Below are 26,455 nucleotides of genomic sequence, written 5' to 3' on the forward strand. Positions count from 1 at the left end.
GTTCGAGCCTCAAGTGGGTCAGTTGGCGGTTATGTGTGGAGTTTGCATGTTCTCCCTGCGTTTGTGTGGGTTTCGTCCGGGTGCTCCGGTTTCCCCCACATTCCAAAGACACGGTACAGGTGAATTAGGTAGGCTAAATTGTCTGTATGAGTGTGTATGGATGTTTCCAAGAGATGGGTTACAGCTGGAAGGGCATCCGCTGCGCAAAACATGTGCTGGAAGAGTTGGTGGTTGATTCCACTGTGGCGACCCCAAATTAATAAAGGGACTGAGCTGAAAAGAAAATGAATGAATGAACATCTTTTAAACTTAAAAAAAAAAAAATTATGTGGTAAATCATCTTGAATCTCCTACTGTACTTCCCAGAGACACCTTTGTTTTGGTCTAGTACCTTGTACACAATTATGTAGGATATATTAGAACATAAAACAACAATGTCTTAAGGGTAGTGACTTTACTAGATATGATGACAGACATTCAAAGCTTAATTCTAAAATCTTAATAGAATCTTTGCAAATTTGACTTGGCAAAAATTATATATGTGGTGACAAAGTGGCTCAGTGGTTAGCACTGTTGTCTAACAGCAAAAGGGTTGCTGGTTCGAGTCTTGGCTTGGCTGTGTATGGATGTTTCCCAGTTCTGGGTTGCAGCTGGAAGGGCATCCACTGTGTAATTATATGCTGGATAACTTGGTGGTTTATTTTGCTGGGGCAGTCCCTGATGAATAAATGGACTAAGCTGAATGAATGAATGAATGACTGAATGAATGAATGAATGAATGAATGAATGAATGAATGAATGAATGAATGAATGAATGAATGAATGAATGAATGAATGAATGAATGAATAGTCTTATATGCATAGTGACAATGACTGCTATGACCATTGTAGTTTGTAGTTCGCCTTTTGTTCTAGTGTTAAAGCACTCTCTAGTTGGTCCAAAAATAACAATAATTTTGTGATTCACAAAATGTTATTTCCAATTCAAAATTTGTACATTTAGATTTATACATTTAAAACATAGCATAGGTTCACATTTTTTAAGTGTTTGTGTTCCCTGGTGTTATTGTATTAAAAGAAATCCATGCTTTTATTATTGCTACAAAGTAGAGAAAAGTATGTAGAAGTATCTAGAAAAAAAGTGAATTTCTTGAATAATTTTCATTGCTTGTTCATTATACATTAGGTAATATGCCACCCAGCTTTTTAAACACTTGTAGCAAAAAAATGCTAAATGCAACCACATGTGTTTGCAGGAACTACTTTTAAAGGAGCAGTGTCAAGCATTCTGACTGCCATAATGGAGACGGCACTAGACTGATTCACATTTCTTGGAAGCTTGATGTAAATTTGTCTCGACTTCAGCAAATGCACATCTATCTCGCCTCCTAAACCCACATGGTCATTTTTAAAGCTTTTTCTTAAAATTGTGCGCTCTGTGGCATAAGGACAGCCATATTTTAATAATGGGCAAAATATATTGAATATTATATTTTCAGGCTTCCTGTGCGTATCATCGTGCAACAGATTAGGACAGGATTTGAGGAGCTTAGCAGATGGACACATGCTGTCCCCAAACACCCTGCACATACAAACACAGAAACAGCAGAATGGAGGTACAAAAAGAGATAGATTGAGAGGGAAAATGTTAATGCCTTTCATATACTTGTGCACATAAAAGTGTCACATTATCCTTAGTGACTATACTAATGCATTAAAACCCTTCCTGTGCCATTCATGGATAATATATGCTTCAGAATCAGCTGTCTTCTATAGAGGGATTAGCGGCAGAGGTTGGTGGGATCGGGCCATTGTCATCTCCCATCTGACCACTAAACTCTGGGTGACGTCACAAAATAATGGGTTAGATTATGCATCACGCTTGTGTAAATGGCAAAGCATGCAGATAATAACATTTGAGAAGTTCAGAGAACTACCAGCTGAAAGAGCAGCTTCTTTGTTAGTTTTGTTGACGTGCAGTGGCATCTTTGACATTATCTGTGATAATACATGAACATTTGTTTAATGGATGCTGTGGTATAGACTTTTCTTTCTCTTTTTTTTTTTTGGTTGACCTGTCTGTTTGTGTATAGTTTGTATTGCAACAAGTTGAGGGATGTCTTCATCAATAGATATTTCAGCGATAAAATTTAATTATCTAATTGAAATTAGCAGACCATTGTCATTCAGATTGAAATATTTTAATATGAAACTAATATATACACACAAAAAACACTGAAACAGTGTTACAGTATATACAATCACTGACCACTTATAGGTACACCTGTCCAACTGCTCTTTAACACAAATTTCTAATCAGCCAATCACATGGCAGCAACTCAATGCATTTAGGCATGTAGACATGGTCAAGATAATCTGCTGCAGGTCAAACCGAGCATCGGAATGGGGAAGAAAGGTCAGTTAACTGACTTTGAACGTAGCATGGTTGTTAGTGCAATACAGGCTGGTCTGATCATTTCAGAACTTGCTGATCTACTGGAATTTTCACACACAACCATCCCTAGGGTTTACAGAGAATGGTACAAAAAAGAGAAAATATCCAATGAGCGGCAGTTCTGTGGGCGCAAATGCCTTGTTGATGCCAGAGGTCAGAGGAGAATGTCCATCTCTTTATGACCACAGTGTACCCATCTTCTGATGGCAACTTCCAGCTGGATAACACACCATATCATAAAGAGCGAATCATCTCAGACCGGTTTCTTGAACGTGACAATGAGTTCACGGTACTCAAATGGCCTCCACAGTCACCAGATCCTCAATCTAATAGAGCACCTTTGAGATGTGGTGAAATGAGAGATGTGCAGCCGACAAATCTACAGCAACTGTGTGATGCTAACTTGTCAATATGGACCAAAATCTCTGAGGAATATTTTCAGTACCTTGTTGAATCTATGCCACGAAGGATTAAGTTTTAAGTTTTAAGATTAAGTTCTGAAGGCAAAAGATGGTCCAAACAGGTAAGGTGTACCTAATATAGTGGCCGTTGCGTGTATGTTGCTGACTTATGTTCTTACCGAAATATTTAAAAGAATGTTCAAATTCAGAGAAAGATTAAAATTGATCTAAACTTCGTCACTGTTCTAATGACATCATCATTTATTTCTGCTTTGGTTTTATAGAAAACAAGGAAAACAATAAAGCTGCTTTAATATGTTGTGTTTTGTCAGACTGCACAGAAATGCATTATAACATTCATTCATTCATTCATTCATTAATTAATTTTTTTGTCGGCTTAGTCCCTTTATTAATCCGCGGTCGCCACAGCGGAATGAACCGCCAACTTATCCAGCACGTTTTTTACGCATGCCCTTCCAGCCACAACCCATCTCTGGGAAACATCCACACACACACACACTCATACACTATGGACAATTTAGCCTACCCAATTCACCTGTACCGCATGTCTTTGGACTGTGGGGGAAACCGGAGCACCCGGAGGAAACCCACACGAATGCAGGGAGAACATGCAAACTCCTCACAGAAACGCCAACTGAGCCGAGGTTCAACCCAGCGACCTTCTTGCTGTGAGGCGACAGCACTACCTACTGCGCCACTGCTTTGCTTTTGCTGTTTCTTTCCCCACTATCACTATCGCAAGAACCATAAGCAATTAATGCCATCTAATTTGACTTAAACAGCTTTTACCCTGAGTCATTAACATGATAATACATTTTGAATACTTTAGCTCATCCATGAACATAATCTGTGCAGGGTCCTGTAAGAAAACCTCAACTCCCATGAATCCACACTCATGTCATCATTAAAGTCTGCATGAAGCGGAAGTTGCTGAGACTTTTATGAGTGTATGTATGTTAAAGTACTTCCAAATAAAATGGAATATTAAGTAGGGGGCAAGGCTTTCTTTTGCATGTCATTTCCTTGTAGCAAATAAACTGTAAGAGAGGTGTGGTTAAAAATATTGTGGCTAATAATAATAAATAATAGTGACTGAAGCTGTCAAACTGACATCACCAGAAAAAGAATGTGAAAATAGATCGCGCCACGTGTGTAAGTAACAGCTGATGTTGCGAGTTCAGAAACGCATTTAAATTGATAAAGGAAGAAGTATGCGTCACATTTTCAACATGGTTTTGGATGCAATATGTGAATACCTCTATGAAAATTTTACCAGTGAACAAACCACCAGATGTCGCTGGTAAACCCTCAGTCATGAAACTACAAATCTGCCAGTTAATGGACTTCAACTTCATACATGCTCTTCACCCACACACCTGCCTTCTCATCTAGCTTGATTACATTAGCACACCTGAGGACTTTCAGAGACTGATTAACACACACTATTTAAGCCACACATTCACCCCTTCAGTTTGCCAAGTCTTGTTCACTGTATAGTAGCATTACAACGCGTTTTCCTTGTCTTGTTTTCCTGTTTTGAACCTAGCCTTGTTTATTTAGTTATCCTTGTCTGCCGCCTGCCTTTCGACCTCTTGATTGTTTGACTGACTACGATTCTGGATTGTCCTCACATACCTGTTTGCTCCCGTATTGACCACTGCTTGCCTGACTGTGAATAAACCTGCATATTGGATCCTACCATCTGTTGTGTTACTCCCCGGCGTTACAAAAGGATTAAAATATTACAAAACATTATTTTCTAGCCTACATAAATATAAAAACCATACTTTCATGCCTTCTTTATCTTGGGGAGCTTTTTCAGTTTATTCATAACAATTTGCTTTTGTACAATGTTATTATAATTAGTTGTATTATTTATTATTTGCATATTTATATTTGTTTTAGTAAAAATTGCTTACATTTGTCCACCTGTAAGGTTTTAGACCATATGGGGCACAGCATGTGTATTAGGATCTAACTCAGTTTTTTGACCACACTACGGTATTATTGTTCATTTATTCTTTTGCTGAAAAATCGAACTTAATGTAAAAATAGTTTTGAAACAAATCTTTGCGCTTAACAAACAAAATTAATTATTTATTGGCTAATTGATGTCTGTGCGTACAAGAAGTTTCCCTATCCACGAGAGTGAAAATGAAAGTAAATAATAGGGAAGCTCATCTCTCATTCTCATGCTCTAGATGCTCTGTTTAACTGTTTTCTCGCTAGTGAAATGCTCAGTTTTTCCACTTACAAAGTCTGTCATGTAAATAGCAAATGCGCTATGGCGCAACGCAACTGACTCTTAAAGGGAATGGGAGATGAGACTCTGCTTGGTTTATTTTCAAAAACCAACTATAACTCATTGAGAAAATAAGCTCAACCATGTTAGACTATGCGCCATGGCACAAAGCGGATTTTTCCATCCTTAAAATAGCAAAAGTGGATTCTGACACGCCCTTAATGCTTTTGCGCCCTGCACTTTGCACATGGATTGTCAAATATAGGGCCCTTTAACTCTTTATTCCCCGCAGCCTCCATCTTTCAGTAATCATCTTTTTCTCATCATGATCACTCCCATGATTTCCTGCAATCCGCTAGTGTCTAAATGTTCCCGTTTTACTGGATCCAGCACTTCATATTTGGTGACATCCAGTACCGACATTGATGCGTCAAGGCAAAAGATCCAAACTCAACACGATTCATTTATTCGACTCAGACGGTGCACTCTCTGATTTAAACCTCAGCTTGATGTTTCCATTCACTTCGAGCTGTGTTACACACTGTATGGAGATGGAAGATGATTTCATTCATTTTCTTTTTGGCTTAGTCCCTTTATTAATCTGGGGTCGCCACAGCAGAATGAAGCGCCAACGTATCCAGCATATGTTTCACACAGCGGATGCCCTTCCAGCTGCAGTCCATCTCTGGGAAACTTCCATAGACACTCATTCACACACATACACTACGGGCAATTTAGCCTACCTTCCCTGTTTCTCATGTCTTCGGACTGTGGGGGAAACTGAAACACCCAGAGGAAATCCACCCGAACACGGGGAGAACATCCGAACTCCACACAATAAACGCAAACTGACTAAGCCGAGGTTAGAACCAGTGACCTTATTGCTGTGAGGCGACAGCACTACTTACTGCACCACCATCATAATAAGGGTTATTTAAAACCCCTTGGTTTGTTGTGAATATGCATAGCAAAAAAAGTACATATTAAAAAATACATTTTGTGCCTTTAATTTTATAGACTTAAAGCATAATCTAAGATTAATTTGCAGTGTTATTGTGGTATTATTGAGATTCTTTTGTAGTTTTTTTTTTTTTTAGTTTGAGTCTTATATTAATTTTAGTTGAAGAAATGCATGTAAACACATAAGAATGTTTACATTTCACATGCTCGAGTACGTCTTAATTGAAATGTTTCAGCTTCAGTCAAAGCATACAAAAAAATATGTTTTGTAGGAGTAGATTCTACATACACTACAAATAAACAGCAAGACCAGGCTGTTGGGAGGAAAAAGCACAAGTACTAAAATTGTGCACAGTCATTTCCCCTTCTACTTTTCCACTTTAAGCAACATCTGTTCACTACGTAATGTCTTATAGTGTACATTTTGTGCATTGTTCTTAAAAAGCCTTATCTCCTGAGATCTATTTAATGATGTATAGGATTAGAAGGCATCATTTATACAAGTCTGAATTATATAATATTTGTGTGCTTACATAACAAGCATGGACGAGCACTGCTTTTTTCTGTGAGTCTGGACCCCAGTTGCTACAGTTCAGGTCAATCCTGCTTGATCCAGCGTAGATTTAAAAGTCAGGGATTTGATAAGAACTCTGCGACTGTCATCAAATATGCTTATCCCGGCCTGTTCTTCAACTATGTATGTGTGTGTGGGAGATGTTTCAGCTCAAAAAGAATGCAATTTGACCACTGCGTGCTTTACAATATACTAACGCTTATGTTTTCAGCACGCACTATTTTTACATAAGCAGGTAGAGAACACTGCGTCTTATTTCTCTGTTGACCTGGTTTCGAAAATTCAGCTAGTTTGCTCGTGTGTTTGTACGTTTTCTGTGCGTGCTCGAAAATTCCTGTTATTCAAGACTCTTAGGTAACTATGAATGTTTTATCATGCAAGGAGCCATTAGCAGCACTGTGTCAGTGTGATTGGGTGTAGTGCAGCAGTACGGGGCTTGTGAATTGGCTTTAATTGAATCCCGGACTAATTGGTCTCAGTATCTCAGCTGTGTTTGACTGCTGTTGTTGGCATGTAAGTCGTGTCCTTTATTAGCGCTGCTGAGTGTCCGCTCTCAAACGCTGCACCTGAAGCACTTGAGCACAACTCCTCGTGTTTTTACAGTCCACACTTCAGACCCTCTCCATCACAGATTCCCCTGCAGAGAAGGAGATGATGAACTCTGTCTCTGTAGCATTGGGGGGAAAGGTAAAGCAGTTGAACTGGGTCAAATGCACCTTGTGAGCCAATCATATAAACTCCCTGATCTCACTGAAATGTGTTAACAGTCAGTATTATGACAATGTTCTTAGCTTCATCTATCTATCTATCTATCTATCTATCTATCTATCTATCTATCTATCTATCTATCTATCTATCTATCTATCTATCTATCTATCTATCTATCTATCTATCTATCTATCTATCTGTCTGTCTGTCTGTCTGTCTGTCTGTCTGTCTGTCTGTCTGTCTGTCTGTCTGTCTGTCTGTCTGTCTGTCTTTCTATCTTTCTGTCTTTCTGTCTAGCTATCTGTCTGTCTGCCTATCTGTCTGTCTACTATCTTCTTTCTATCTGTCTGTCTGTATATCTATCTATCTATCTATCTATCTATCTATCTATCTATCTATCTATCTATCTATCTATCTATCTATCTATCTATCTATCTATCTGTCTGTCTGTCTGTCTGTCTGTCTGTCTGTCTGTCTGTCTGTCTGTCTGTCTGTCTGTCTGTCTGTCTGTCTGTTTGTCTGTCTGTATATCTATCTATCTATCTATCTATCTATCTATCTATCTATCTATCTGTCTGTCTGTCTGTCTGTCTGTCTGTCTGTCTGTCTGTCTGTCTGTCTGTCTGTCTGTATATCTATCTATCTATCTATCTATCTATCTATCTATCTATCTATCTATCTATCTATCTATCTATCTATCTATCTATCTATCTATCTATCTATCTATCTGTCTGTCTGTCTGTCTGTCTGTCTGTCTGTCTGTCTGTCTGTCTGTCTGTCTGTCTGTCTGTCTGTCTGTCTGTCTGTCTATCTAGCTATCTGTCTGTCTGCCTATCTGTCTGTCTACTATCTTCTTTCTATCTGTCTATATGTCTGTCTATCTGTCTGTATATCTATCTATCTATCTATCTATCTATCTATCTATCTATCTATCTATCTATCTATCTATCTATCTATCTATCTGTCTGTCTGTCTGTCTGTCTGTCTGTCTGTCTGTCTGTCTGTCTGTCTGTCTGTCTGTCTGTCTGTCTGTCTTTTATCTTCTTTCTATCTGTCTATCTGTCTGTCTATCTATCTGTCTGTCTGTCTGTCTGTCTGTCTGTCTGTCTGTCTTCTATCTTCTTTCTATCTGTCTATCTGTCTGTCTATCTATCTATCTGTCTGTCTGTCCGTCTGTCTGTCTGTCTGTCTGTCTGTCTGTCTGTCTGTCTGTCTAGCTATCTGTCTGTCTGTCTGTCTGTCTGTCTGTCTGTCTGTCTGCCTATCTGTCTGTCTTCTATCTTCTTTCTATCTGTCTATCTGCCTGTCTATCTATCTATCTATCTGTCTGTCTGTCTGTCTGTCTGTCTTTGCTCTGGATCTTCATCTATTCTTCATTAAATCTTCATTTATTCATTTTTATATACTTGTATACTATTTATTTGTTTTTATCTATGTATTTGTTTCTGGCTAGTTTGTCATAACAAACAATGTCATCTTTGCCTTTATTATGTGATAACTGATTGAATAACACTTAATAACAGTTGTCATAAGTATGCATAAACTGTCAATTATATTTATGACGTGTCATGTCACGATTATAAAGGTTTTTTTAACATTCTTATGAACACTCATTCAACATTATGAACTTTGTTCATTCATTATTCATTCGTCCATTTGTTTTATTTATATTTGCTCTATCAATGTTTCTGTCTGTATATTAATTCATTCATTAATGTTCATAAGTTAGTAGTTATTGAATATGTCTGTCTGTCTGTTTGTCTGTCTCTTTGTATTTATCTACTCTTCATTTATTTATTTTTATTTTTTCTATCTATTTGTCTCTTTTTATTTTTAACTATATGTATTTATTTATTTTTTATTTTCTATATATTCTAGTTTGTCTGTCCCTGAATTATGTCATTTATTATAAAGCACTGGATGAGCAGTTGACCAGAATTAAATGAATCAGTTATTGCATTAGAATTAGTTTACACTGTTCTTTTGTGTAACTTCACATCTGTACATAATGCTTCCTCTATAGACCTGTCCTTACTAGTTGATGCTGTTTAAGGACACCGGATTATGCATTTCATCAAAGTTTAAGTGCAAATTACAGAATTTACATTATTAAATGGACAGAAAGCAATTGCTGTTATCTATGGGAAAACTGGATTTAAAGCTCTGCATGACAATTAATGCAGCTTTATAGGGGGAAATCACTTAAGAGGAAGTGGAACTTTTTCATGGAAGCCGTCTACGACTCAGCATCTGCTCCAGCAGTTACATAATCACCACCAGCAACAGCAGTCATTATGCTGCCTTTCATATTGAAATGATTACATATAAATGACATATTTTCACTCCATAGGATTGCACTTCAGCATTACAGTAAATCATGATTAAAAGATCAAATATGAACATGGAAGGGATATTCTCTCCTCCAAAAATGAGCAGATTTCAAGGAAAGTGCACAGATTTGACAAAATGATCTGCAAAAACAGTCAAATAGAAAAAAAAAATATCTAAGCTGTCTTGAATTGATGTAATTCTTTTTTTGATCTGATTGATGTATATGATATATAATATATACTGGATATACTGTGACACTCCTATTGGGAAAGTGTTTGATTATTGTTGTTACTTTTATTATTAATTATTTAGGATTTATTTTGACTTTCAGGAAAGTTTGTCCTCAGCTTGTCATTGTGGAAGAAGCCACAAGTGCTTTACATGTCATTATGCTCTTCTTGTTATCATAGTCTAGCTTGGTCGCTAAGTGAATCAGTTGTTTGACTTGTGTCTTTGATGATGGAAAGTGCGATATCTATAGAGCTCCTGTGGGAAATTTGTTTTAAACCACACAAGCATTATAATGACAGAGACAGCATATAAAGCCCTTAGAGGGGTTTCTGTACTAATCACCAAACATAAGTAATGAAGAGCAAAACAGCATGTTTCCATAGTGCCGTGTTCTTTTTGTTATGAATTTAAACTCTGTCATTTCTATCTTATTTTCTACACCTCAAGATAATCCAGAAATGCCAATCCTTCTCTTTTGTCACCCAGCATTTACAGAATAGGCCTACATTTTATTTAGTGCTTTTAGGCTTTTCCCTTCTTGTACTGTATGTGGAGTTGCATCGGTACCGTATGTACAGTTCCCTCCACTAATTTTGCCCCCCTGGGGAATACGAGCAAAAAAGGCTGTGGAAAAAAAAACTACTTTTTTATTGTTTAACCTGTTGATCCAAACATACTGTATATATGTAAACCTGCTCTCTCTGAAAATAATAAAAAAAAGTTATTTCAGGAACAGCACAGCTTTACCAAAAAACAAACAATTTTGTTAAATATGTTAGTTATTGACATCCATATAAATTCAAATGAGCACAAAACAATTACTTGCTATATGTTCCCATTAAATTATGATGATTATTTTATTTTTAGTCCTTGAACTTTTGTTTCAAAGGAGTGTATACATGATATGATGTTATAAAATAAAAAATTTGCTATTTGCAGCAATAGCAGTTGGTAAGTTAGTTAAAAAAAGAAGTTACTAATTACATCAGTAAAAATTTATTTAAATGACTTTTTAATTATTGTGAAATTTAAAATAAAATGTCCTTGTAAAAACCTTTATACATCTGAATGCATAGATAATATAAAAATTATATAGTAATAGATAATAAAATTAAACTTTTAAGTCTTTAAATTTAAGTCAAGCATGGCGTTGTCTTTATTAAACGTACAGGTAAGCATTTTAATAATAAACAAAACTGTATTTAGTTAAAAAAAGAATAGTTCACCCAATAATGACAATTCTGTCATTGTTTACTCACCTTTCACTTGTTTTAAACCTAAGTTTCCTTTTTTTATTATTTGAACACAAAAGAAGATATTTTGAAGAAAGCTGGAACCCTGTAACTAACTATTAACTTCCACTATATTTTTTTCTATATAGAATTAAACAGTTACAGGTTTTCAGCTTTCTTCAAAATATCTTCAGCATGTTGTGTTTAATTGAATAAAGAAAGTTATAAATACTATACTAAGCAAGTATAAATACTGTACTAATTATAGTATATACTTATTACTAATATAAATAATTACTAATAAAAATAAATACTATTTAAATACTATATGTATTAAAACATGGCATGACTATATTGTCATTGACTAAATTCTAACGTTCATAGTTTTTTAAGCATGCGTAATTTTTTGACAAATGTATCCTTCTTTTATTATAAATATTGTGCAAAATATAATGAATAATAAAAAAATTACTCTGCTTCTCTGAATTTATAACATGTATTGTCATTGATTAATTTCTGACTGCATTTACAGATAAATGTAACATTCTTTAGATGAAAAATAAAACTATCCTGCAAAAAATATATTTGTCTAACAAAGAAATATTCGTTTTTTCTGAATTTATATATACAGAACTGTATATGCACTTATATACTTATATATGCAGCTGTATATATACTTACATATACAGAGCTGCTAGGGCAAGTGCTATATAACTAACTATAATTAAATCTAAAATGAAGAGTAATAGGCTAAATGCACATGGACTTTTAATTTTCAGCCAGACAGTCCAACGGGTTCTGGTGAATTGTATTTCCTTTACAAAATTGTCACGTTTAAGATCTGATTTCTTTAAAAATCATCGATCGTCACTGCCAATTAGATATACAATATAAAGTGATTGGACAAGATTGGTCAAGAAGCACTGCTTTATATTCCATTTTCCCCTGCTATGTCTTTAAATTTGACACATTATTTTACCCCAGTATTTTAATGGAGTTTCTGCGCTAGCCTGCTTCTACTGACGGCGCTAGTGGTTACAACATCTTTCATCTCGTTTTACACTTAAACAACTAAATGAATGCTGAAGTCTATTTAACTGAGTGTATTGTAATTACATTGCAACATCGATGCTGTAAAAACAACCTTGTCAAATTGAAAATAGTCACATTAAGCTTTCACCGAAGTTTATCCTTGGCTTTCAAACTCTAGCTGTGCATAGAGTCCATCCCTTACTGTACTTTTTCAGTGGATAAGTTATTTAATCCCTTATTTTTCCTAGCACACTGTTTGGAGGATGATTTGAGTGGCCAAAAAATCCTGAAGAATCTCAGCTGCATTTTAAGAAGTTTGTTGTGTCCTTGGTCAGAAATATGGAGCTAGATTAGTATCAATAATAATTCACACAAAAAACACAATGTACACATGAGCAGCCAATGTCACATGCATGAAATTATATTTACTTGCACAGAAAAATACATAGCCATCAATTACATTTCAAAAATGCAAAACACAATTTACAAAAGCTCAATAGTGTACTAAAACGTTTTTAATGTTTAAAATGAGTTCAATCACCCTGGATTTTTGTCTTTTAAGATTTCCAGCACACTACTCTTACACAGGACACTCGTACCATTAGCCAATCAAATACACACGTTTTGTTCAACCAATTATAACCTGTCAATTGCACAATCTGAAATCATGTTTTGTGTGAATTATTACTGACACTATTTTAACTCCTTAGAGAAAGTCTTTAAAACTACAATCCGAGGTCACTTAAATTACCACAAATTATTTGAAAGGATTGCAAGAATAAAGTCATCAGCATCACAACATAATTTTTTCTGTTCATACTTTTAGCAAAAGCTCAAAGTTTAATAACATGTTTACCAACAGTGCAAATCAATGGTAATCTCACAGCAATTTGTAACTTTTTGATTTAATGGCTAATTCTTATGAAATTGTACATTCTCTGTCGTACAATTTTGTATAATTTGCTTATCCACCAATAGTAGCCTCCTTTTAAAAATGATACATTTTTATACAACTAAACTCATACCAGTTAGCCACAAAACTGACAAAACGTAAAATAGCCTTGTGAGATCAGACTGTGCAAATAGCAGAGTTCACTGTAAACAGCTACAGATATCTTCATCCTCAAACTTCAGCTCCTGTAGGAGGGAGAAATTCTCCAGTTACTGTTTGTCTTGACGACGGAAGGGCTTTAATTTCGTCAATTAGATTTAATTGACAACAGATGCTGCCTTCCTGTTGATTGGGATTACAGAGGTCTTACTCTGAGCTAAGCTGTTATGTCCAACTCTTTGTGTGTGACTGACAGATTCTCCACAGCTGCGGCTGCGTCCCAAACCTCAGGCATCTGTCCTGCTGTCTCACTGTCCAGTCACTCAGTGATTAAGCAGGCGCTGTTTTGTCTGCAAAGAAAACTGCTTTCGATTTGACTTCCAGGGCACAATAACATCATGTCTAATTAGCTAAACTCAAGTGAGGTTTCATGGTATTAGACAGTATGCTGGAGAATATTAAGAGATTTTTTGAATATTTTCAAACCCACCGTCATGCAAAAACTTGCTCATTTTTTGGTCCGTATATTTTAGAAAGGAGTACCATGCTTAAGAAAACTGCATCTATATTTAAAAAACAGTAATAATGTGAACTGTTATTATATTTCTCAAGAATTTGAGTTTTATTGCTTCCATTTTTTTGTGGAAAATTTAAAAATTTTTTCTGCATTTTTTTAAATACATAACATTTATTAAAAATATATAAATTCTTTGTTACAATATAAATGTATGTGATTTATTATGTGAACTCTTCTGTTTAATCATCAAAGCAATACAAGTTTAGTATTTTTTTCTGAGCAAAAAGTTAAATATAATTCAATTTAAAAATAATTTCTATTACCATTTTTAACTGGCCGTTCATTCCGCTGTGACGACCTCTAATTAATAAAGGGACTAAGTCTAAAAGAAAATGAATAGGTGAACAATTTTGAACCACGATTTACATTAGACAGCAACTAAAATGTAATTATAATACTAGTGTATTTATAAAACTATAATTTGTATACAAAATATACTGTTTGGGACAAGAATCATTTGATGAAGCATAAAAATAATAAATAATAAATATAATAAAATATAATACAAAATAATGAAAATAATAAAAATTTTAAATAATTGTAATTCTAAAACTTTACAAACCATTAGGTTTTGGTATTAGAATTTATTAATTTGACAGATGCAGTACAATATTTTAATATTTTTAAATATATCATCATTCATTTTCCTTTGGCTTATTCTCTTATTTATCAGGGGTCGCCACTGCGGAATGAACTTGCAACAAATCTGGCATACTGTATGTTTTACACAGTGGATACTGTTCTATTCGCAACCCAGTATTGGAAAACACCCATACACACTCATTTACACACAATTTAGTTTTTAGGGATAGGGAATTTAGTTTATTCAATTTAGCTACATGTCTTTGGACTGTGGGGGAAACTGGAGCACCCAGAGAAAACCCACGCAAACACTGGGAGAACACTGAAATGACAACTGGTCCCGCCGGGACTCATAACAGAGACCTTATTGTTGTAAGGTGACAATGCTAACCACTGAGCCACCATGCCACCCTTTAAATATATAATACATTTTAATTGGATCACTTGACCTTTTATTAATTTATTCATTTTCTTTTCCGCTTAGTCCTTTTATTAATCAGGGGGTTGCCACAGTGGAATGAACCACCAACTTATCCAGGGTATGTTTTCCACAGCAGATGTCCTTTCAGCCACAGCCCAACACTAGGAAACACCCATACACATTTGCATTTATACACCTACTCATACACTACGACCAATTTAGCTTATTCAGTACACCTATAGCACATGTCTTTGCACTGTGGGGGAAGCCGAAGCACCCGGAGGAAACCCACGCGAACACGGCAAGAATATGCAAACTCCACACAAAATGCAAACTGACCCAGTCGAGGCTTGAACTAGCAAGCTTCTTGCTGTGAGGCAATCATGCTACCCACTGTGCCACCGTGCTGTCCCCACCTGATCTTTATGTTTATAAATATATAAAAGTATATTTACATTAGTAAAAGTTATACAGGTCGATATAAGTATGATGTTTCATTATTGTGAACGATTGAAGATTATTTCACAATTTTTTTACATTTTTTATTTGAAAAAAATATGTTGGAAGAACAATTATTTTATAGGGTTTCTAAACATTTTTGCTATTAAATGCAGTTATTAAAAATAATTCATATTTTTTTATCAGCTGGACATGCTTGATTAATTTCTTTGTTTACTATTTGATCCCATACATCTTCCATCACACTGTATTTTTATTAATTTAAATTGTACAAGTCTTAAATAATGTCATATTGGATAAAGAATAATGTTGACTGTTATTTTTTGTCATCTAACCCTTGTATTCAACCTGCTAAAGCAACATTTGAACTCAGATGCCGATGCATGCCATCTTGAGGTCTGAGCCTTTGAAGTCAACTTATTCAAACTGCTCCAAGTGCATTGATGGAAACTTCCAAGTGTACAGCTGTCTGTGTCCTCGTGTGGAGTTGAGTAGTTCTCCGAGGAGGAGCAGGGGGTCGGCGCTGACAGCTCTTAATGTATGTGGACAGTCTTCATGTCCTTCCTGTCAGCCATTAGTCTCCTGGTACTCTGGAGTAGGAGGTTGTGCAAGGTCTCAGTACTGCTGAGAATCATCCCTGTCCTTCTTTATTTTGCGTTTCAAGACTGTTTCGGTCTTTCCTCACTGACTTGGAATGTAGTTCTTGCAAGCATTTGCTCTGAAAGAGGAACCAAAGCGTCATCCTTTTTGATGCAGTTGTACAATAAAAAGATTTAGAGTAGTTATGGACTGATTTAGATATGTTATATACAGTATACAAGCCAATTCCAATACCAATTTATGATTTTTTTTCTCTAATTTACTACTTTTTATTTTTACATAAAACATTTAATAAGATCATTTCGGAATATAAAGTAAAAAGATTTTGATTTGGCTTTAGCTTTGTGAAATGTTGCTACATAACACATTCCTTGATTAATTCACTTTCTTTCGGCTTAGTCCCTTTATTTGTCAGGGGTCACCACAGCGGAATGAACCACAAACTTATCCAGCACATGTTTTACACAGCAAAACCCTTTCAGATGCAACCCAGTACTGGGAAACATCCATACACTCTCACATTCACACATTCACACACATACACTGCCAATTTAGTTTATTCAATTCAATTTTATTCAATTTATTTTTATTGTAAGGTGACAGTGCTAACCACTGAGCCCTAATGCCGCTATACAGAAAACATTCCTGTAAAAAAAAAAAAAAAAAAAACTAAATAAATAAATAAAATGCTGGTTTAATGCTGTAAACTAAGCAGCTCTGGTAGTACTTAAAGGGATAGTTCAGCCAAAAATTAAAATTACTTACTGTTTACTCACCCTTAAGTTGTTTTAAGCCTTTATGAGTTTTTTTTTTTTTTTTTTTTCACAAAATAAGATATTTAAAAGAAAGCTGTAAACATTGATATCCATAGCAGGAAAAACAAATAGTAAGGAAGTCAATGGTTTAATAAAATCTTCCTTTGTGTTCAACAGATCAAGGAAACTTAAACGGGTTTGGAAAAAGTAAAAGTTGAGCTAATGACGATGGAATTTTCATCTCTTCAATATGCAAAGACGATCATTCATTCGTTTTCCTTTGGTTTAGTCCCTGATTCATCAGGGGTTACCACAACGTAATAAACCGCCAACTATTCAAGCACATGTTTAAAGCACAATCCAGTACTGGGAAACTGCGATGATGACCTACAAAAAAAACCATCAGATTTTTTCTGAAGACAGTTTTCTTTCTCGTGCTGACCATTTAAAAAATTTGCTATCCCAATTCAATTTTAGGATATAAAATTAAAAATAAAAAAGGGCAAAAGCCCATGTATTCATAGGGACCAAACACGTTACTTCCGCTACGCTCGCCGCCATATTTGTGTCTGATACGGTCACAACCACAGTGCATTTAAATTAGACTAAATTAAATGGACATTTTGCTAAGGTAAACAAATACTAGTTTTGATGCTTCTGAAGATACCTCAAACTGTTTTGTTCCTTCAAATTTGTGACGTGTTTGTCTCAACTTTCCTTTCTGTACATTTATTTACAGTGAATTCAATTATTACCACACACAATTTTTCTTACTTTTTATAATATATAAAAGTTTCATCAATTGCCTAAACATTTAGTTATTTTCCTTCGGTTTAGTCCCTTATTTATTAGAGGTTGCCAAAGCAGAATGAACCGCCAGCTATTCCAGCATATGTTTTACGAAGTGGATGTCCTTCCAGCCACAACCCAGTACTTAGAAACACACATACACACTCGCATTCACATACACACTCATTCACTATGACCAATTTTGTTTACCCTATTCAACTACAGTATAGTGCATGTCTTTGGACTGTTGGGGAAACCGAAGCACTGGGCAGAAACTCACACAAATACAGAGAGAACATGCAAACTCCACACAGAAATGCCAACTGACCCAGCTGGGACTCGAACTAGTGATTTTCTTGCTCTCAGTGCTAACCACTGACCCACATTGTGATGCTGCCTTGCCTAAACATGAGTTATGGAATTGCAGAAAAAATTAATGAACGAAAGTCAGTATTTGTTTAATTTGTTAAAATATTGCAGAATATTTTATTGATGCTTGGTCATTCCCATGTGGCGCCAGAGCTTCAGTACAGTACAGTGTGTCTGTTGGCACATCTGTGCTCCTTCTCTGGGCGCTGTTAACTCTGTTTACACACTTTGTAGTATAAAATCATTGCAACATAGGTTGTGTGGAAGTTCATAACAGAAAAAAGTAGAAATGCCTTGATTCCGATTTCTGTTTAGTCGATTGGTGCATCTCTAGTTTTAAGTTCACTTCAGTTTGTTTTCCTCTCTCAAAATTACAAAAGGGACCTTTCCGTAGACTCTTTCAGCATTGCCAAGTTCATTGTTCTGTTGCTGGTTATTTTGTGTTCTTCAATTGATCCGCTCGCTGTAGCTGGCTATTGTTTAGCACAGCTTTATTCGTTGGTGCTGTAATTGAAATTAGATTAATCAGAATCTCTTGTGCCTCTGTGAAGGAACCCGAACCGAGGGCCTGTGACTCTCTAATGAAGGCCACACCAACAATGAAACCCATGTGAACCAAAAGAACCAGAGCAGATCTGTTGTTTCTGGGATATAAATAGGCGGTTGACTCTCGGGCCAGCATTTATTCATTTGTTTGTCATCAAGGATCTTTTTGTCTCTGGTTAAGTGCTGCTTTTGTGGGTGAAACTTTCAAGCAAATGATTTTGTCAAGTACGATTTAATCCTGGATTTACATCAATGGTAAACATCATGGAACATAATTTTTGTTCAAAAAGTTAATCCATACTTATTCCCTATCCCTAAAACCAACTATAACTGTAAATTATTCTCAGAATCAAAGGGGAATAATAGTTAGATATTAATCATGTAGAAGTGCATAAACCAAAGCGTAAACCTAAACTTTACACAAACAAAATGTATGCCTTAATTCTGATTGGCTGATTGGAATCTTGTTCCAGGATCAACATGTTAATCCAGGAAAATGTCCTACTTAGTAAAATCAGTTGATATTGGTAATTAGCTCTGTAAAGGAAGATTTTTTGTAAAGGAAAGTCCAGGAGTCATTTCAGGATTTTCTTAATGTGTGGCAGAGGATGGACCAAGAATATAGTATAAAGGGCGGGTGCTTGTCATACAGATGATCTAGACCAGTGGTTCTTAAAGTGGGGGTCAGGACTCCCTGGGGTGTTGCGGGATAATGAGGGAGGTCACTTGGTGATTTCCAATAACATAATAAAATGTAATAAACTGTTAGAATTACTTTATTTTATTTTATCCATAACCTACAGAAGATTTAAAAATGTGATTTAATAGTTACATTTAAAAAACTTGCGGTCCCACTTTATATTAAGTGTCCTTAACTACTATGTACTTGCATCAATTAATAAATACAATGTACTTACTGTGTTCATAATGTATTTCAGAACACTTGTGGTGCTCTTGAGTTGGTATAGGGGTTGGGTTATGGACAGGTTTGCTGGTATGGGTAGGTTTAAGGGATGGTCAACAGTGTATTTACAAATGTAATTACAGAAGTTAATTACAGATGTAATTACATACAGGTATTTAATCAAGTATAAGTACACAATAAATACATGTATTTACACAAAAAGTACATTGTAACAAACTATTAATTCCTGTGTAAGTACGTATTAGTTAAGGCCCCTTAACTTGCAAATAAAAAGCCAACCGCCTTTCTATTTTGCAATTACATTAGCCTTAACAAATTAGCAATAGCATCAGTTGCAGGTGCTTTGACACCTTTACGGCAATCACATACATTAAGAATAAAGGCAACGACTGTACATGGAGGGTGATCTCCAAAGGACGGTCTCCAAAATTAAACCAAGAATAGACTTATGCTGTAAACATTGTGCCCAGCACTCTCCTTAGGTGAGGTTAATATGAAAATATACAGCTTAATAAATGATTAAAAATAATATAGTTGATAGACTGTTTCACTTTTTTGTGTTGTCAATATGCTTGTGTTTATTTAGGTCTATTGGTGTGTGTGCACCATTGTGTGCAACAATTATTTTGGCGTTTTTTTTTTGGGAGTTGCGGGCTGAAAAGTTTGGGAGCACCTGATCCAGACCAGCGAACCACTAGCTTCCCTTTCCTAAACCCAATAAATAGTCTTTTCAACATAAAAGTTCATCTTGTCCACATAGCTTTACCTTGATCTTTCATTGTGTTTATTTATTTTGGGGAACCATGATTCACTGGATTTTGAGTCCTCTGCATTACAAGTACAACACTGTACAAACTACGTACGAGCTACTGAGCAAACTAACCACACCAGAAAAGTTGTCCATATAGAGATAGACAGTTAAGACAAACATTTTGGATTTCAAATCATTACACCATTAAGTTATTTTGTTGTATTTGATGCAAAGAACTGCATGAAAAGTATTCCTTTATTAATTGGTAATATCTAAGAATCATTAGTGGACAAGGAGCAAGTGTTTTTACCATTATACTGCCCAGTAAAAAAAATAAAAATTCTAGAACCTGCTGTCAAACATACAGTATGTTTAATATATGACACATTTTTTGTGGTTTCATAAAAATGTAGGCCATCGCACATATTTCCAATGAGTCTATGTTGGTTTCATCTGCCTGTATTAAACTAAACCACAGAGTTTTTTCTCTAAGTTCAATCACTTTACTTTGGAACTGCTCACATCAATTCGAGACTCATTTGCATCTCGACAAACCTAAACTTGTGATATACAGCTGTTAAGTGCAAATAGATAAACTGTCCATGTTGTATAAGTGAGAAACACCATTTAGTTCTACTTTGAAGCATACAGTAGATATTATACCAAACATTTATCAAACTTGTGTTATTTTATGCAGGGAAATTTGATCATTATCATGTTATCGCCCAGGCCTAATGCACATGAAAGCAATGAAAGATTAGTGTTATTAAATGCATTGTCCATACAGCGTCTGTTGAAAGCTAGTGGAGGGTAGTACGTTGTTTAGTGAATTCTTTTGGGTTGTTTGAGTTCACCTCTGTGCTGTTTTGGGCACTTGGGGCAGTGTGAAGCCTGCTGACGCATTCAACCTCCCCGGTGATCTGGGAGAGAATGTCACTGCACAATGCAGCCATGGACACGCACAAACACCATTGCAGATATTCCTGTAATGACAACCGTCTTATAAAAATAATGTTAGGTTGATCTTTATAGCAATCTATTTGAAGCTTGTAAACTTTGCTCACTAAAATTATTTATTAGTATTAGTGTAAGTATTTATTTTTTTTGTTGTTGTTGCAGCCAGTTATAAAAGTACTTATAATCAAAAAAGTTTAATCTTATTTATTTATTTATTTATTTATTTATTTATTTATTTATTTATTTATTCGTTTATATGATTATCAGTGTTTTGGGGTTCCGTTATATGATAGTCATCATGTCTTAAAATATGGACCCTTTCATATTTCTAGCTTTCGCAGCAGTGGAAGTCGTCATAGTTGTGTAAACTTAGACTGCAGTGAATAGGAGATTACAATAAACAATATTTTTACAATTTTATTTGCTCAAATAATAAAAGAAAATATCAATGGCAGTGTTAAAGAAAATAAAATGTGTGAGACGGCCAGAAAAGAGGAAAATGTCAGATTTACTGTCCCGTCCATAGACGCTATATTAGAAATATCTTGCATAAGCAATAATTGATTTTTTATTTTTTTTGTAATTTGATGTAAAGGTCATATAATACATACATACACACGTAGAAATATACATTTTTTATCTAAATACTAAACTCTTTCAGGGATTTTGCTGATGTTCATTAACCCTTAAAGACCTAGAGGTATTTTGTGGGCACCTAATGGGCCTATATTATTATTTTTTTTAAAAGCAGTTTTATTTTTATTTTAGCAGTCAGCCTCAAGTGTCATATATCATTTTAAACAGGAGAACCTGAAGTTTCAATCTGTATCATTTAATGGTCCAGTCTAAAATATTTTTTGGTCCAAAAACATATGAAAAGACAGAAAATATTCCAGAATTTTCCAGAAACGATTTTTAAAAAAAGTGGCATTTTCCAGTTATTTCAAACAAAACCTTATGAAGTTTGTTTTTCTTTCTTTAGAAATACATGCTATGATGTTTTATACTTCCAAAATAAATTTTGTCTACATCCACAATTCCCTGAGCAAGTTATAGCAATTTATTTCAATGTTATTCCAAGGCGTTTTTCTATGGGGGAAAAAAATGCATTTATTTACTGACAATGTATTTGCCCAAAAGTTCTGGGAATGAACTAAACAGAAAAAAAATGTTACAAAATAATAGAACAGTAAAGCAAATTTGACTTTTTCCAAATAATATATTTTCAGTTACTATAAACAACACCACTTACAATGAACAAATAAAAAAAAATAAGAAAATAATAAATAATTTGTCAAAGTCCAAATAAACATGGTGCAAATCCTCAGTAAAAAAATAGATATAAATATTTACTATACCATAAATAGTTACATAACTAAACTAGATTCAATATGGAACATCCTTAGGTTTTATGTGCCAGCATGGATATGGTTGTCTGTGGATATGGATTTGGATGTGGTTGTATGCAATGCAGACAAACAGCTGCACCTTCATTTGCGTCTTTTGAAAACAGCAAGAGCAGCAGTTCGTCTTTGCTGTGTCACTGTTTTTTCATGTTTCTGTGCTGCTGTGCATGCAAAAGTACTTAGTATGAAAATTATTTCATGCAAAACATGTTTTTTTGCGTTTTATATAGCCGCGCATAAATGTATGCCTATCTCTCATTCTGTGTTGTTCAAAAAGCTTGTTGATCCACAAACAAAAGCGAAACCTATGCTTATTGGTTGTGATATAGCGAGTTTGAACCAATCTGGGCATGGAGGAGGGACAATGCATCAATGTATGATGTCTGGTTTGTCCGGAGACTTAGTGACGAGCGTTTCTTTGTCAAATCAGCGTTGTCAAATTTTGATGACGTAACCGCACTGATTCCGGAGCCTCTGAAAGTCCGCGAATGTTATGTGATACACCACTGGAAAGCTGAGATTCTCTTCTTTATGCCAATCTTTGAATTGTATGAATCGGATCAGCGGATCAAAAGTTATTAAACATTTAAGAGCAATACTTATTTTTAGCCGCGGGCGGCTGTCTCGGTCTTTAAGGGTTAAACATCATTAATAACACTCTTGTAAAAAGAATCCATTAAATAAGTATTATTAAAAATAATATGTATTCAGTATTATATTTAAGTTCTTAAAAACACCTAAGAATAAATGTTATACCCTGTCTTGTCCCTCAGACGAACAATTTTACCACTAGGAACGGTGTATGATAAGTTATTATACTTAGTACGAATTGGTTTATGTCATTCAAATGGAACAACTACGTCTTGAAACCTCACAGAAAAAAGTTGAAACTACAAGGGGACCCACATTAAGACTCTTGGGAATCTTACATTTTAAATTTGTAAATCCTCAACTTTATTTCTAACCTATATATTCATGCCACTGGTTTGTAAAAATATATACATTTAACATATAGAGTATATATAGTTGAAGTCAGAATTATTAGCCCCCCTTTGATTTTTTTTGTCTGATCATATTTTTTCTTCTGAAAAAAGTCTTATTTGTTTTATTTCGACTAGAATAAAAACAGTTTTTAATTTTTAAAACATCATTTTAAGGACAAAATTATTAGCCCCTTTAAGCTATATATTTTTTCAATAGTCTACAGAACAAACCATCGTTATACAATAACTTGCCTAATTACCCTAACCTGCCTAGTTAACTAATTAACCTAGTTAAGCCTTTAAATGTCACTTTAAGCTGTATAAAAGTGTCTTGGAAAAAATCTAGTCAAATATTATTTACTGTCATCATGGCAGAGATAAAATAAATCCGTTATTAGAAATGAGTTATTAAAACTATTATGATTAGAAATGTGTTGAAAAAAAATCTCTTCATTAAACAGAAATTATAGTAATTAAATTATATTAATTAAATCATATTTATTTGTTCATTATTTCCTACAATTCCTTTATTTTTAACAATCAAAAAAATAATAATATTACAGCATGCTTTTGTGATTGTTAGCAAACAAAATAATGTAACAAGTCCTCAGTACCAATAAATTTATAAATCCATAAATAGAAATAGCCAAAATGATCACAAATGTTTTTACAGACACTATAGTGACAGAAAAAGGGAACCAGAGCATCAGAAAAACAATTTATTTTACCCTTTACTCTGAATCAATCTTAAAAAGTGACAGACATTCAAATCTCCACATACGCTGGGCTATTTTTCTGACTTAAATCGAACTTGAAGTTTGCACAGAGAGATCAGACATTTGGAACAAAGCAGGTCTCAGGGTTCTTGACTCTTTTCAATCAGCACTGTAGTATCTTAAAGGTTGACGTCACTGTGCAGGAACGAGCACAATTGCAACACTTCAGAAAGCTTGCGGCTGACTTTGTCACTCCCACCATCTTGGAGCATGTAAAACTGGATCCAGGCAAATAAGTGGCCACTCTCACTGACCCGATTCTGTCGGCAGGCTGCAGGCTTATCAATGGAGCCGGCCGGGAGACACGCTGTGGCAGTGAATAGCTTGTTAACTGAGCAGCGATGGACTGGGATCAGGGGTAATGCCGTCGGAACAGCGCCTGAAAAATCACACCAATGCTACACTCATATAGTCGTCAGTTCTTTCTAAAGCTCGGCTCAGTGACGTCTGATGAAGTCAGTTTGTTTTTCTGAGTGATCAGAATAAAAATGTCTCGCTGTATGGGTTCGGCTGATGAATAATGAATGAAAAATGTGTTTCTTTCACTACTATAAGAAGAAAAACCTACGTCTTTTCATATGAATAAATGCAGTCTTTTATTCAGTGAATGTGAATGGTGAGCATTGCTGTCAAGCAAGAGTTTGCTGTTAATTTATTAAATATTAAAGTTGATATTTAAAGAAAACCAGGGTACATTGTTGATTCACCATGCAGGCTAATGGCCAGGGACTACAAAAAAACATATAGGCAAAACTAAAGTAATCCTTTTGTCTCCTTATGATATATTGAGGTTTTTGAAACAAAATGATATATTTCGTTTTTAGCAGCAAATTTTTCTATACAACAATTGAGTTTTGGTAAATTTGCTGTAGGAAATATCTTAACAGGATGTTTACCTATTGTAATATTGTAATGATTTTTGGCATGAATAAAAATTCAATAATTTTGGTATATATAATGTATTTTTAGCTATTGCCTAAAATATACTCATGTAAAATAAAGCCTGGTTTTGTTGTTCACTTGTCACATATATGCATACTGTAACAATTGTGCTCTCTGGCAACACAAGTGCAAGTGCAAAAAATCATGTTTGTCACACATATAATAGGCATAGATCTAATTATCGTAATATTAGAATTAGATTATGTGGTGTTTTGATAAAGATCACACAATTTTACTGATTAACAGGTCAGCTTTAGTTTCCATAACACTCAAAAAAAGATTTTTGCTATTTGTTCAAACTACTTATTTAAAATGAGTTGAAAACCACAATTTCTTAAGTATTTTGGGATAACTTAATTGTCTTATATTCAATCCACTTAAATATGTAAAATCGATTAAGTGAACTTAGAAAACATGTAGGAATTGTGTGAAGCCCAGCGATGTTTACAGTAGACTCAAAAAAAAAAAAAAGATTTTTGCTACATGTTCAAACTACTTATTTAAAATGGGCCGAATCAATACAAATCTTGAGTTATTTGGGGGACAACTAAATTGTTTTATGTTCAGTTCACTTAAATTTGTATAAAAGATTAACTTGATTTGTGTTGGGACAACATGAAGGACTTGTGTGGGAGCCAGCATTTTTTAAAGTTTACTTTCGTTGAATGCAAGAGGAGACGATCTGACAAAAAAATCATCTTTAGTGATCGCCCCCTGGTGGTTGGCAGCAGTATATGCATTGTACACTTTTGGGAATTGAGCCAGCCTAACATAATACAGATTACACCTCAAACATATTTTTTCTAAACATGGGTCTATCATTTCTCAAGATTCTCATGAATATTCAGTTGTTTTTTATACAAGTTTGCTTTAACGGTGTAAGTAACTGGAGATTAATTTATTATCTGCTCATCAGCTTTATTCATCAGGGATCACCACAACAAAATGAACCGGCAACTTATCCAGCAAATGTTTTACATAGCAGATGGCCTTCCAGCTGCAACCCAGTTCTGGAAAACATCCACTCTCATATGCACACTCATACAATGCAGCCAATTTAGTTCAATTTACCTATACCGCATTGGACTCTGGGAGGAAACCCATGCCAACACGGGGAGAACATGCAAACTCTACACAGAAATGCCAACTGACCCAGCTGGGAATCGAACCAGTGACTTTCTTGCTGTGAGGCGACAGTGCTACCCGCTAAGCCACCATGTAGCCAGAACTGGAGATGTTTCTCCCATTTTATTTTGCAGTCAACAATTGATACAGATTCCATGTATTGTATATGACACACAATTAAAAACTTAATTGAAGTGAGCGTATGCTGTATGTAATTAGTCTATGATTAAGATTATTTACTATTTTTCCTCTGG

At 34.9% G+C, this 26,455-nt stretch overlaps 1 protein-coding gene across 1 annotated transcript in view; it reads left to right on the forward strand.

Annotated features, from left to right (window-relative positions):
* slc24a3 (solute carrier family 24 member 3) overlaps window positions 1-26,455 on the forward strand; it is a 141,311-nt gene that overhangs the window by 81,133 nt on the left and 33,723 nt on the right. The window lies entirely within an intron of this gene.

This window comes from Danio rerio, chromosome 13, assembly GCF_049306965.1.
Source record: "Danio rerio strain Tuebingen ecotype United States chromosome 13, GRCz12tu, whole genome shotgun sequence".
Taxonomy (NCBI): Eukaryota; Metazoa; Chordata; class Actinopteri; order Cypriniformes; family Danionidae; genus Danio; species Danio rerio.